Consider the following 12,324-nt stretch of genomic DNA (forward strand, 5'->3'; position numbering starts at 1 on the left):
AGAACACTTGGGTTCAGGTGTTACCTCTGACACCTATTGTATCTGCTCTGACTACTGACCTCCCTGCCTTCCTGTAAGAGCCAACTAAAATCCCACCTTCTACGGGAAGCCTTCCCTAATCCCTCTTAATTCTAGTGCCTTCCCTCTGTTTAATTATTTCCTGTTTTTCCTATATGTAGAAAGCCACTAATTGACTGAACCATGGAGTGCAATAAGATAGCAATGTGAAGTAGTTGTAAATGTAGACTCTTTTGGTATATCTGCCAAAATTTAAAAATAAAAAATCCACTTAACATTTGTCCAAATTGATTCCTAATAATTTTGCATTTATTAAATTTAAGGATTTAATTTTTTAAATTTTTATTCATTTTATTCTGAACTTAATAAATAAAACAAGCATTTCCATGAAATAGTAGAATAGAAAAAAAAAAAGAAGATTGCACGTGAAACTGCAAATCCATGGACAGTATTGGAGTGCTATGGTCCATGGGTCACAAACAGTCAGACTGAGCAACAACAACTTGCTAAAAAGGTTTTCGCTTACGTCATGCCTAAATTTGCCTCTTTACAACTTCCACCCAGTGGTCCAGGTTCTGCCTCTGGAGCCAAGTAGAATAAGTCAACTTCTTCCATGTGACAACCCTCCAGATACTTGAAGCAAACATTAGTGCCTCTTTAAGTATTCTCTTGTCTGGACTAATCATGCTTAGTTCCTGTAGTTAGTTTTCATATGGTCTCTTCTCTACGGTCTTTCTATGATCTTCACTGTGAAAATTTTATATAACATAAAGCTCCTAACTTGTGAAGCAGAGAGAATGAACTCAGTGGCAGACCCCAGAAAGGAGAGCTGTCATTCCACTCTGGCATCCCGCTCCTTGAGACCTCTCCTAGGAGGTATCACTCTGCTTCTTTAAAGTCAAGGACATTAACCATGCATGGCACATTCTCTTTGCCAGGAACTGATCATTCCCTTTGGACTTCCTCTCACTCACCATGGGCAGCTAAAATCTCATTAATCTGGATGTTGAGGAAGGAGTAGACAAAGCAGAGTGGTACTACATTAGCAAAATGTATATTATGTATACATGTATCTGTATATACATACAATTAGATGATATGAGAGATGTGACTAGAACGCAGGACATGGGGCAAAGACTTAGGGGCTTTAGTTAACTGCAAGCTAAATGGGAGTTAGTGATGTAACACGGCAGGTACTTAAGTTGATGCAAACTTAGGTTACATTAATAGAAAAGATCAATGGAGGTAATATTTCTACTCTAATCCACTCCGATCCAATCGCATCTGTAGGGTCGTTCTGTTTGGGGCACCAGGTTTTATTTTTTTTTTCTTTTTAAAGAAATATTTTGACAAAAAGGAGCAAAGTGAAGGGGAAGGGGTGAGAAGGTTGGCTCCAGGGATAGCGGAGGATCTAGAAACCATGTTACATGAGGAATTGTTGAAGAAATTGCTGTGTTTAATTTAGAAAAGTGAAGATTTAGAGATTGAGGCTATAACACCCTATATCAGTATAGCAATTTATAATTTTCAGATCACACACATGCATATCACATATATATATATATACATATACATAGGTGTGTGTATGTGTGTGTATATGGAGAGAGAGTTTTGTTGCTGTTCAATCATTTTCAGTTGTTTCTGACTCTTCATGACCCCATTTGGGGTTTTCTTGGAAAAAATACTAGAGTGTCTTTTTTCTTCTCCAGCTCATTTTACAGATGAGGAAACTGATGAAAACAGGATTAAGTGACTTGCCCAGGTCACATAGCCAGTAAGCATCTAAGACTCAGGTCTTCCTGACTCTGGGTCTGGCACTCTATCCGCTGTGCCACTTTGTAGCCTTTATGTGCATGTGTGTGTGTGTGTGTGTGTGTGTGTGTGTGTGTGTAAACTTCATTTGAATCTGCCTTCTCCCTGTTGATTATCCCCAATTTATCCTGCCTATACCTTATTTGTACATAGTTGTTTTCATGTTGTCTCTCTCATTAGATTGAAAGCAGGGATTATTATCTTTTGTCTTTCTTTATGGACCCAGATCTTAGTACAGTGCCTGGCACATAGTAAACACTTAATAAATGCTTATTAACTGATTGAATGGATGACTGGCACAACAGAAGAAGCACTAGATTTGGTCTTAGATGATCTGGTTTTGAATCATGATTCATACTTACTATCTATGTAACCTTGTGGAGGTTATTTCTCCTCCATGGGCCTCGATTTCTTTATCCATAAATGATATTTTATAAGGTTAGCTCTAAGGTCATTTCCATTTTTAAAAGCCTATGATCCAAGGTAAACAAGAAAGGTTTTATTATCCCCATTTTGCAAAGGAAGAAACTGAGGTTTTAAGGTGGTGACTTGCCCAAGGTTACCTAACTAGTTGGTGCTAGAACCATTGAATATACCATTTTATTACAGTAAACTGTAATTTAAATTATTAAATATGTCAAATTTTTAAGATAGTAGATACTTAAAAGGTCATTAGTATTTAACTCTGGGATGTAATCTCACATAGGCCTAGTCAGATACATGCTAAGCTCTCCCCTTCTGCTCAGCCCTGACCCCCACCCTCATAGCCCACACTGATGGTGACCTAGCATTTGACCACACAAGAAATATAGAAAGGTCTGATTAGTGGTGGATAATTAGAAGCTGGATGTGTGGAACAAGAATTTTTAAATGCCAAGTGGATGCCATTGAGACACAGCAGGTTGGGATTGCAAAAACTTCCCTTTAGGCCAAATGGGCATAAAGATTACATGACAGATGTTCTTGTCAAACTGAAAACCAGTTCTTATGACACAGCCTACTGGTTTGCCCTGGTGTCTCTCTCCAACTATGGAAATCTTTGGAAATAGGAAGGATAATTTAATACCTATGACTAACTGAGTCTGATCCTTCTCAAGAGAAGACTAACATAAAGACTTTCCCTTCCCTCACATCCTTCTGCCTTATAGATACTGGTATTAATATGTAAGCCTCATCAGAGGAGAGGAGTAAGTGTCCCCAGTCCTACCACAGGGATATGTAGAGTTTTTAAAATTTTAGAATCAAGCTAATTAATTCCTTTTGTAACTTGAGTTTTGAGCCACCCTTGGCTGGAGTGACCAAGAGAAGATGCCATCCCTGTTAATAATGGCCCCTTTTCCTTCCAAGAAATTTCTGGGCAGGGTTTTCCTGACTGTTACCTAAAAACTATTCATTTGTGCCTTTGTATCGCAAGAATATTATCCAGATTCTCATAGCAGCAGGTCTAGGTTTTTTTCTTCTTAATTCACACTCTTCTCCTAGGCAATTCTGACTGGGGTACCAACTCAGATGGCAACAGGCATGTGACAAGAAGGGACTCCTTCTCTCTGTCTTCCTTACTATGTGACTCCTTTCCTACCCTTCAACCTGGCTCCAATCTCTGTTTCAATTCAACCAACACCTGTTTTGTGCTGCAAAGGTCTTGGAATTCAAAGGCAAAAATGAAAGCCTCTGCCTCAAAGAACTGGCAATCTATGAAGTGAATTCAATGCTCTTGAATTTCTCCTTTTCTACTTTCTTCTCCTTTGTTTTCTACTACCATACTCTCAAAGGCTAGAGGAGCAAATTCTTGATTTACCCTTACCTGGAGCTCACTAGGATTAAGACTTGCCCTGGTAATATTGCCTTTATTCTACTTGGAAATGAAGGAGGTTGTAGGCTGGGATCTGAGTTAGATTAAGGTGAAGCTAAACAACAAATACAAAAGCAGTTAGCATGTGCCAATCAGGCAAACCTCCAAAAAAGAAGAAACTAAGGGCTTTGGATGAGGCATTGTCTGATGGAGAGGGGTTTTTGGAGGAGTATTTAAGGGTCATCCTACCTTCTCCTCAGAAACTTCTAAGACCTTTAAACTTAGTTCCGTGGAGGCTTCCTCTACCCATTGGCAGGATTGCCTCCAACGGCAAATGTTTCCACCACAAGTCACTTTCACTCAAAGTCACCAAGCCTAGCTTCACAAGAGAACAGAAAGACCACAGGAAGCTGTTTTCACTAGCCATCTTTGTGTCTGTGTTCACTATGCAACTTTGGTTATTTCCTATATATCTCAGTAAGGCAGTTAATTGTTTGCAAACCTAGATTCTAAATGTTTCATTATGCCAGATCTAATCCTCTCCTAAGAAAGGGAGAGACTTAAAGTGTGGCCAACAACGTACATATAATCTCCTGCTTTAGGAAGGAACCAGAGAGGGGAGGAGACAGAGAGGGAAAAGATCAGCACAAAGAATAAGATGGAAACAGGGCAAAGCCCAAGCAACTATTGTGACTCTGGGGATTAGATCCAGACTTTGAACAGTGAATACTCCAAAAGGTCACAAAGCTAGTAGTTATTAGAGGTTGGATTTGAACAAAAGTCTCCCTGACTCCATTTCCCTCTATAGCACTGATATGACATGAGACAAATTTTTCCTATGAGGCTTGAGGAGCTTTGCTGAGGAAAATATGGCATTCCTAGTGCTTAGGACAGTGTTTTGCTATAACTACTTAATAAATGCTTTATTCATACATACTTAGCCAGGAAGAGTTTACAGTTAATAGTGAGAGCCAGTAATTTCATAACTGAAAAGCATATGTAAGATACCTAGTCCTACCTGGACCCAAACAGGTTTAAAATCAGGTTAAAAATACATCGACCCTACAAGGACATGAAATTTCTTCATTCTACCTGAGAGGACAACAATTGTCTATAACATAATTTCAGAAAATTGCCCAAGATTCAGACAAGTTAAATGATTTACCTGTATCCACACAGGTCCTCCTGGCTCAGAATCCAGCACTCCGTCCTCTACTATTCCCATCTCTTATTTTACTAAGTTAAGGCCTTCATCTTGTGTGAATTCTCTTACAAGTGCCAGAAAAATCTATTTTGTCTTTCTAAATTTCTCCAATTTGGGAAATAGCTGGCATTTACACAGGCACTAGACAATAAAATGATATGATATCTGAATTAGAAGAGAACTCAGTAGCCATCCACTCCAACTCGTACCTGACCAAGAGTCCTTCCTGTCCAAGACAAGTGGTCATCAAGCCTTTATTTGAAAAGCTTAGCAAAGAAGAACACACCTTACCTCTCGAGGCAAAAAAAATTCCATTTTGGGACAGTGCTAATTATTAGGATGGGTATCTAGATGACATAGTGGATAGAGTGCCAGGCCTGGAGTCAGGAAGACATCTTCTTGAGTTCAGATCTGGCATCAGACACTTACTAGCTGTGTGAACCTGAGCAAGTCACTTAACCCTGTTTGCCTCAGTTTCCTCATCTGTAAAAATGAGCTGGAGAAGGAAACTGCAAACCACTCCAGTATCTTTGCCAAAAAAAAAATGTAAATGGGATCATGAAGAGTTAGATGTTACTGAATCTACTGAACAACAAGAACAAAATTATTAGGATACCTTTCCTTACATCAAGCCAAAGTCTGTCTCTCTATAAATTTTCCCATTGCTCCTACTATACCCTCTGGGAAAAAGCTGAACAAATCTAGTCTCCTTGGCTCTCTTCCACATGGCAGTTTTTCAAATATTTCAAAACATATTCATTCCAGTATCATGTTCCCCCTAAGCTTTTTCTACTGGAAGATAAATTTCCTTAGTTCCTTCAACCTAGCCTTGTAAGTCATGATTTTCAATCCCCTCATTATCCGGGTTCCCTCCTCAGGCCACACTTAAGTTGATTATCAACACTCTTTCTAAGAAGTGGCATCCAGAAACGTATTCTGACTATGGGCAGAGTACACTGTCAATTCCCTAATTATGGACCCTGTCCCTCTCAAAATAACTAAAGTTCATGTTGTAGATGTGCCAGGAGTTGTTCTAGGCCTGCATTGTCTCCCACAGGTGAGGATTTTGTGTTTCCATTATTTATGTCCCCCTCGACAAAATTTAAGTTTTTTTGCCTGTTGATGAGAATTTTGTTTTAGCCTTGATTTTGTCTGTTTGTTAACATCCAAAACATTTGCCTTGTCTTGGGTTGTCTTTTGACATCACATTGAGGACTATTGACTGACCTATGGCCACTTCATATACATGAGTGGCATCTTTGGACATGGCTTTTAAAAACGAGAGCAGAAACACAGAGGTTGCATGAAAACAAGAGCTAGAAGGGGAAATTAAGGAACCCATTCAGACTTATACTGGAGCATTTACCTGCATGGAAGCATTCAGAACCACAAACCACATGCATCAAGGAACCAGTAGAGTATACTGATGCATGAGGAGGATCATGCTGAGGTGACCATTAAGGTCCCTTCACCTATAAATGGTCTGGGAATAATTCAGCTCATCTGGATGGGCTATGATCGGCATTGCTGGAAAGGATATGCTTATCACTGAGGTCACAGATCCATTAAAGTGTCTAAACTGAATCTCAGACCAAATTGTCTGCAAATTAATTTTCTTCTTGACTTTTTTTTGCTGTTTTTTCTTCACTTCTTTTCACAATAATGCCAGACATTACTGTGCAAAATTTCCCCTCTTGCCCTTCTGCATTGTCTATAAATAAACTTATGCAAGACAAGGAGATTGTTAGCTAAGACCACCCCTGAATATTGGCGTCCTAGTTGTGGCAGGTGCTTTGTATGGGTTAAATTTCTCTAGAAAACTGTAATGATCAAAGTAAATATCTTTGTTTTTATTCATTAGCTACTTTCAAAGATGGGGCAGCCAGATGGTACAATGGATAGTGCACTGGGCTTGGCATTGGTATGACCTGAGTTCAAATCCAGCCTCAGACACTGACTAGCTGTGTGACCCTGGACAAGTCTCTTAGCATTGTTTGCCTCAGTTTCTTCATCTATAAAATGAGCTGGAGAAGGAAATGGCAAACCACTCCAGTAGCTTTGCCAAGAAAACCCCAAATGGGGTCATGAAGAGTCGGACACAATTGAAATGACCAAACAACAAACAACAACACTTTCAAAGTTGACAGATTCTTTGAAAAGGTACACATAGCACACATACGCACACGTGCGCACACACACACACACACACAGACACACACAGACACACAGACACACACACACACACACACATATATATATATATATATATACATATATATAAAACTTTGTGATCCTTAGCTTTTCCTCTAATCTAGTGTTTACTTTCAACAATCAACAAACATACACTTTGATCTATGCATGCACTAACCATTTGCTAACCTGACTGCACACAGAGCGCATGCTGAAGTGACCAAACCAGTTGTTTATTGTCTGTTAAGGAATAGTCTGTTTCATTATTGTTTCTTGTTCTTCAGTGCTTGTCACATTCAGTGCTCGTCTTGAATGAATCAATCAGTCCACAAGCATTCCTAGCCTCTACTACGTGCCAGGCACTGTTCTGGATACTGAAGAAGGAATTCATGGCATAGTTATGAGGTATCTGAATAGCCTGATCCTTTAGCTTCGGGCTCTTCCATTTTTTGATCCTGAACTCTTTGATCTTGAATTTTCCAACATTGTTTTCATCATTCTTCTCAATCTCATTTTCCTATTAAATCCATTGAATGCCAAAGCCTATGTTGACTTTGTTTGGAGGCTCTTTTCAACTTGAACTTTTATGTTTCTTCATCTGTTCGTGTGGATAGAATCATAGGATTGAGACCTAGAAGGAGCCTAATGAGGCTTATGAAGTAATCTAGTCCAACATCTTTATTTTACAAAGAAACTAAATCCCAGAAATATTAAATGACTGAAGGCAGAAAGTAACAGAGCTGCAATTCCAAACCTCATGAATTCTAATTGGATTGAGACCCCAAGTTGAAAACCTAATGATTTCACTGTTGTCTATTAACACAGGGGTCTACCTACTGGAAAAATAGATTGAGTGGACTAAAGTAACTTTTGCCTTTGTCAACACCATTGACACCACTCTTGCCCATGAGTCAGTTTTCAAAATGCTATCAGGATAGAACTTCAATAGAAATTGATATGATCATCAAACAGGTTTTTGTTATTGTGGCTTACTAATTGGGGTGTGCCCAGGACTAAACAAATCACATCACATTGATAACACTAAAGTGTGATGCCAAATGATGCCATCATTCACTACATGATGTAGCGAGTTGGAAAACCCTGATTCTGTAGATTCTGGTAGAAGAGTCCACACAATGGCTTCCCCTTCCTACTCAAACTATCTGGCCCTGACCTGGCAAAAGAGGAAAATAAAGAATTGAGGAAGACATCTTTTTATTTAAAACTCCACCAAAAGGAAAGAGGCAAAAATGACCCAAAAAGGAAGGGAAATGCTTACCCGATGATCGAGTTAGCAATCAACTACTAAACACCCTATTAAGTTCTTTATAAAGCACTGTGCTAAATGCTGGAGACACAAAGACAAAAAATAAACTAGTCTTTGTCCTCAGGGAGCTAACACTTTACCAGAAGAAAACTCTAAAGTGAAGCTTTTGTTTTGGGGATTCAATTTATGAGCCTAGGAATGAGGAATGCCTAAAAAAGAGAAAGTCTTGAGATGAGAAATGCTTCTTTTTCCCTCCTTGGATGGGAAGTAAAAGTAGCACGTCAGAGAAAACCTCCCTTGAGTTTGTTAATGTTCTAGTAATGTAGATAGGCATCTTTATGTTTGTTCTATTGAAAATGTCTATTCTGGCAAGATGCTGTAAAAATCTAAAATAGATGTACCACACTGTCATGGCTCAAACTGGCAGTCAATAAGTGGATTGTCCCTTCTTGACTTTTAAGTGTGTTTAAGTCTTCTTCAGGTAAGCCTACATTTTATCTCCAGCTAGATTATATGATCCTTAGGGACAGTTATCTCTTTATCTTTTCCATTTAGTTCCTTTGGCCAGGATACGGTGATAACAAAGCAAAGATGTGATACTCATGTGGGTTTGTTAGCTTAACATGGAGAAAAACTGTTCTAAGATTATAGATTGGACCAATATCTCTGACAGCAGTCCTAAAGTAGTCACAAAAGAGTTGAATGGGAAAATGGAAATCTTTTTTGGCTATATTCACAAATGTTGTTTCCATTGCAACCGTGGACAAATATCAACTCCTATAGAGTTTTCTAAAAGAGTGCCACAGGGATCTATCCTGGTGCCTGTGCTATTCAAAATTTTATCATCCTTAGAAAAAAGGCATGGATGGATAAAGGAAGATCCTATTGGAGCCTGGAAATAGCATTAGGAAGGGACTATGGTCTTTTTTAAAAGATCCTAAATGAAATGTTCTTTATATGGCAAAAAGGCATGTATGGCATTATTATCCAAGCTTTAAATGATACTAAGCTGCAAGGGATAGTCAATATATCGGATAATAGAAACTGGATCTAGAAAGATCTCAGCAGGCTAAAAGAGCAGCTAATAAGATAAAAATAAAAAGATAAACAATCAACACAAATATAGGATAAAGTAGTTTTATCTGGACAGCCCTTCGTGTGAAAAAGATCCAGGGATTCTAACTACACACTCAGTATGAGGCAACAGTGTCATATAGTAGCCAAAAAAAACGCTAATGTGATCTCAGGCTGAATTAAGCCAAAGTATCCAGAGGTAGTGAGACTGGTTGACTCAGTAGATAGAATGCTGGGCCTGGAGTCAGGAAGACCTGAGTTCAAATCCAGCCTCAGACAATAACTGTGTGACCCTGGGCAAATCATTTAATATCTGCTTGCTTTAATCCACTGGAGGAGGAGATGGCAAACCACTCCAGTATCTTTGCCAAGAAAAGCCCACGGACAATATAGTCAATGAGGTCATGAAGAGTTGGACACAACTAAATGATTGAACAACCCAGAGAAAGGGAGAGGAGAGCCTTTCTGTATTCAAGCCCTACTCAGACCAAACCCAAAGTATTTGATTCCCATTCTAGGTACCACAGTTTAGGAAAGACATTGATCGATTAGTGTATAGCTAAAGAAGAGCAACCAAGGACAATGAGGAAACTGGAGACCATGCCTAAAAGAATTGGTGATTTTTACCTTGGAGAAGAAAAGACTTGACTTCTCTGAGTCTCAGTTCCTCATCTCTGGAATTAAAGGGGGAAGATAGTTTCCCTTCCAGCTCCAAATTAAAAATACAACAATAGCATTTTTTTTCACTTACCTAAGGGTTACCATATGGGAAAGGGAACAAGGTCCTTCTGCTTGATCCTAGAAGGTAGAACTAGAAACGGTGGGAGGGAAATGACAGAGAGGGATAATTGGATCCCTTAGAAGAAAAAGCTTCCTAACAATTAGAGATGTCCAAAAGTGGAATGAGCTGCCCCACAAAGTGAGTTCTCCATCATTGAAGGTCTTCAAGTGGTAGGTTCATTAGTACTGAGCAAGGATTTTGCAGTAGTCCACCAAATGTTATACTACACTGTTTCTGAGGTTCCTCCGAACACCGAGAGTCTTTAATTGTAATTCCGTGGATAAAACAACACAAATCTCTCTTCATATAGTTTCTTCTTATATTAAAGTACTCTTCTTAACTCTAACAATAAAGAGTAAACACTGTGAGGGAGAATGTAAGGCCTCAGAAGGGCTGACTGATTAACAGTCTATTCTAGGGAGTAGTTTGATGTAAGAGCTGCAGAAAGAAATGGTTTTCTAAAACCTCTAGAAGTATACAGGTAACTAAAAATAGATAAGATAGAACATAGGGACATTCTCAAATCCCCACATTCTTGACCACCATCCAGGAAGAAAAGGGATGGAATATGCAGTGCCATGCATTGTACATAATGTGGGGGTGTGACCTTGAACACCATAGAGAGTAAATATAAATATTTCAGACTAATAAAGACCTCTGATTTTTTTTGTAAAGTCTAGCTTTTTTAGGAAATAAATTAATAAAAACTCCTGAATCTCTTCTAAAACATTTCCTGGTGTCTGTATTTTGTTTAATCAAGCTCTCAACAAGTATTTGCAAAGTACCTACTATGTACCAAACACTGTGCTAGGCATAAAAATACAAAGTGCCCACCTAAAGACCCCACCTAAAGGAGCTGACATTCTATTGCAGAGAAGCAATTACATATGCAAATAAGTAAATGCAAAATGTAAACAAAGCAAATACTAATTACCTACAGAGGGAGGGGATGTTAATGAGCCACTCACTACCTAACAAGGGCAGTCAATTCAATTGGGAAGCTCTTATTGTTTGAAAGTTGTTTTTTTCTTTATGTTAAATTAAAATTCACCTCATAATTTCCTTCCATTTAGTCCTAATTCTGTCAGTCTGTAGCTACGTAGAATGTTTGTCTTCAGGTTTCATCCTAAATATTTGAAGTCACCTATAATAGTCTTCTCCTGGCTAACCATTCCCAATTTATTCAACCATTCCTTAGATGATGACATGATTTTCAAAATCATTTCCATCCTCATTGACTTCTTTTGGACAAACTAGTTTTCAATTTATGTCTTGAAATAGGGAACTCGTAACTAAATAAAACAAGCCATATGTTGTGTGAACAGTGCCCTAATACTTCCCTTTATTCAGAACCTATACTTCTATCAATATAGCTCAATTTGCATTAGCTTTTTAAGCATATAATAAACTCTACATGTAACTTTCAAAACCGTACTTCATTCTGAACTTCCTTATGTTCTTCTCTGTGTGATTTTTATAATAGAATACTTCATGAATGTGAATGTCATCCTTGCACAGGGGCCATGCTAATCTTCTCTACACTGGTCCAATTTTATCATATGTGCTGCCAAAGTGAGCACTGTGCTTTTTTTTTCAATGTTAAAGTAGCCTTCTTTTTTGTATATGACTTCTGCTAACCCCTCCCCACCCATAACCTCCTTCCCTCGACCAATGGAGAGTAAGAAGAAAAAAAGCTCTCAAAACAAATAATCATAGTCAAGCAAAATGAATCTACACAATGACCATGTCCAAAAATGTATGCATCCCTCTATGTCCATTCCATCTTTTTAAGAAGGTGGGCATCATGCTTCATCATAGGTCCTCTATTGACATGGTATATAGTTCCTTAACCTATTTTTAAGTCTTTCAAAGTCTTTTCAAAGTTATTGTCCTTGTATAAGTTGATCTCCTGCTTCTGCTCCTATCATTCTTTGTCATATTTGATATATTCATACTACTCAAGAGTCTTTGAAATTGTCTCTTTAATCATTTTTCATGGTACAATAATATTCTACTACAGTCATAAGCAACTTCTTTGGCTATTTCCCATTGCCTCAGAAGCAATCCAAGGCACTCATTATATATTAATTTTGTTCTTTATCCATCCCCCACCTTTGATCCCTCTTTCAGGATTAGGAAATTTGTTTTGCTTGTGACTATTCACTCTCTAGCTTTAGCCTCCCTCT

The 12,324-nt window shown here is 38.4% G+C and overlaps 1 non-coding gene across 1 annotated transcript; it reads right to left on the minus strand.

Moving 5' to 3' along the window:
- Positions 1 to 11,611: 11,611 nt before the first annotated feature.
- LOC118835025 lies at positions 11,612 to 11,718 on the minus strand. The gene has a single exon (XR_005009391.1). It is a non-coding gene; the product is annotated as a U6 spliceosomal RNA (small nuclear RNA).
- Between the last annotated feature and the right edge of the window lie 606 nt (positions 11,719 to 12,324).

The sequence above is a fragment of the Trichosurus vulpecula genome, chromosome 1 (genome assembly GCF_011100635.1).
Source record: "Trichosurus vulpecula isolate mTriVul1 chromosome 1, mTriVul1.pri, whole genome shotgun sequence".
Lineage (NCBI taxonomy): Eukaryota > Metazoa > Chordata > Mammalia > Diprotodontia > Phalangeridae > Trichosurus > Trichosurus vulpecula.